Source organism: Benincasa hispida, chromosome 11 (assembly GCF_009727055.1).
Source record: "Benincasa hispida cultivar B227 chromosome 11, ASM972705v1, whole genome shotgun sequence".
Classification (NCBI taxonomy): Eukaryota; Viridiplantae; Streptophyta; class Magnoliopsida; order Cucurbitales; family Cucurbitaceae; genus Benincasa; species Benincasa hispida.
Genome location: NC_052359.1, coordinates 65,282,477 through 65,285,758, shown reverse-complemented (window position 1 = coordinate 65,285,758; position 3,282 = coordinate 65,282,477).

The following is a 3,282-nucleotide window of genomic DNA, read 5'->3' as shown; positions in this document are numbered from 1 at the left end:
GGGTAATTCTCGGAGTGAAAAACCCAAAAGGGTGGTCTTTGGTGAATTTTTAGAGGAAGGAGGAACACGAATCGTGTAGGCGATAAGTAAGTGGGAGGGAGAAAGATGTTATCACATAGCAGAAATGCTTATCGTTTAGGAGGAGCTACACGATCGTGTAGGATTTACTGAAACGATCGTTTAGAAAAAGGTATACGATCGTTTAGCAAAATGATACACTATACGATCGTTTAGAAAAACTATGCGATTGTGTAGGTAACAGTGAGCAATCGTTTAGGCGCAGCAGGTAAGACGATCGTCTAGACAAAGAGCGACTATCGTATAGGCTCTCAATTTTCTTAAGCGATCGTTCTCTAATTCTCTAGTGCGCGCTCTTACGAATTCTTTTGAACGATTGAAATGACAAGAGCAATTCAAAATGAAAACATTTTTCATTTTAATTCATCGGTTACAATAATTGACGTGTCCCACTAACCCACGTCTGAACATGAAATTTGGCTTAATTATCATATAATTAACCAACTAATCAATTAATAAATATAACTATATTATATTTTAACTTATAGTTTGATATCACATATCTACTATAGTAATTTTCTCCTCTATTTGATATAAATCTATTTTATCTTAATTTCTCAAAAATAATGTATCTCATATTATTTAGCCAATTATATCAATATATATTAACAGTCCAATTATATCATATGTAATCAACTTCCTCTTGTCAAATTTGAACATTTCAAATTAACTCAATACTGGGTCTCAACTTTATTCAAGTTACCCAGGGGACCTAATGAACCTATGGCTCGAAGCTTCAACGGTATGTGAATAGCTGACTAAACTCTTTAGCCACGAGATTCACATCCGTTAACTGTCAGGCATTCCATTAAAGACCAACAGCTGAACTCTTGTTACCATAAATATATTTCTGTGTCCATCAGATATAACCAATCATGAGTACGATGGCCCTTCACAAATGCTTGTAAGTACAATTGAGCCATATTAACCATTTTGCCCTATAGTTACATCTCACTCTTAAGTACCATTGATTCCTCTAATGAACAGTACAACATAGTCCAACTATGTGTGAACATTTTCGGAGTCATGAAAGATGTGTGGTGCCACATCGTTCAAGCCCGGAATTCACTAGTCCAGCCGCGGGCAATCCTATAGACCCATGCTCCATAGGTGACCCTCAAACACTGTAGCCTTGAGAGCCTTCGTAAACGGGTCAGCAACATTAAAATGGCCTGGGTTAGACTGATCCGTCTCAACTCCTAAACCTCTTGAGGTGTCTTAGGACTCCATGCCTGAACAGCAGTAGGCCCCTCCTAGAGTCCTGCATCGAGTACTTGAGCAACATCTTGTCAATGTACGATGTAGTGGTCGGTTTTTTAGTTTAGAGATACAGCTTTAATATTTAAACGTGATTTAAATATCAAGAATATGAATACGTTCATATTCGGAAGCTCGAAAATAATGGAAATGGTCAAAGATGTAAAAAGTCAAAGAGTTGACCTTTGACTTTGAAAAGTCAAGCTTTGACCGACCATATATTCAAATGTGATTTGAATATTGAGAAAATGAATGTGGATTCATGCTCGGGAGGTCAAAATTAGTTAACACAGAAAAAATCATAAAAAGTCAAAATGTTGACTTTTTGATCAAAGTTTGACTTCGACCAAATGACTATTTTACCCTTTGGCTAAAGTTAGTGGGAAAATCCAAACTTTTGTTGGATAATTCCACTAACAAAATAGTGGGCTAGGTGTTGGCTTATAGTAGAGACATTAAGCCCACTTTGATAGTGGATTCTAGGTGTTGGGATTTTATGAAGTTATTTCATGCAATTTTGCATGACTCTTTTCTATAAATATGGGCTTATGATTTTGGATTAAGAACTTTTGGACTTTTTGCCAAAATAGTTTTCTAAATTTGGGCTAAAAAAAACTCAAACCCAACCCAAAATCCCTTCTTCTATTTCCATCTCTTTCTTTCTCTCTCTCGGGTTCTTCATCCATCGGGTCCCACAACCCGGTTCTGAGTCCAAAGGATAGTATGTCAGCTCTAGTGGTTGTCTGGTTCGTGTTCGAGTGGAGATAGACGAGTTTCGGGAGCTACAAAAGTAATATTTCAAAATAACCCTAATCAGTTTATTTAGGGTTGCATCTTTTATTTGTGTAATTAGAGTAAAATCGATTCTCTTTTCTGCTGTGCATGCCTATTTTTCCATCAGTGGTATCAGAGCATATTTTAATTTTACTCAATTGCATGTGGTGGGTATCAATTTATTAGATAAAATTGAGATTGGAAACTAAAATGGTTTTTAGGTTTTGGCAATTAAATTAAGTTTTTTTTTTTGTTGTATTAATTTGTAATTACTCACATGTTTATAAGCATTAATGTGTGAAAAAGGGTCTATAAATTTGCTAGAGTCATTAGAGTTGAAATTATGATGTAATTGCTCGGTTTTGAGAAAGAGGACAGCTTCAAAATGAAGAAAAAATAAAAGCTCACAGACCTGGTTTTGCTCCCAGACTCGGCCCGAGAGAATGCTCTGACCCAGATTGCTCGCACGTGCACCTAGCTTGCACGCTGCCTCGCCCGGATCCAACTAGTGCGACCCACGCGCCGACCCGGTTACCGCTCGTCCGCTCTGTCTCCGTCGACCCACCCCGCGTCCGCTTCCGTTGACTGCGCCAGCACCCGTTGACCGGACGGTCTGGACCAGTCCGTTTTACCTGGTTGAGCCGGTTTGACTGGTTCAACCTGGTTTTTGGAGTTTTTTAGGCCGGTTTGGGTGTTTGAAGCTGATTCAAGAGCGGTTTTTTGTACTACACCAAATTATTATTGTAATAATTTAGTTGTTAGCTTAATTTAAGAGCCAAAACCAATCCATTTTAGGGTGTTTAATTAATTATTCATGTTGATGTATGTTTTAATTAAAATTTGAATTTTGTTGTGCACATAGTCTACCATATAGATTTAAAATCCCACCATAGGTAAACATGTACATGCATTTAATATATGTTATAATTGTTATAATGTATATAGTATGTATGTTAAGTTTTTTTTAATATAAAGTGTTATATTAAATCCTGATCATTAAGTATGAATGTATGTTATAGATGTATGATTCTAGGTTTATAATGGTTATAATTTTATTTTATAATTGTTATAAAATAACCTAGACTTTAAAATCTATAACAAAGGTAAAAGTTGCATGCTCACCTAGGATTAAATTGGTGCAATTTCAATCGGCTTTTCTAAAGAGTTAGAATA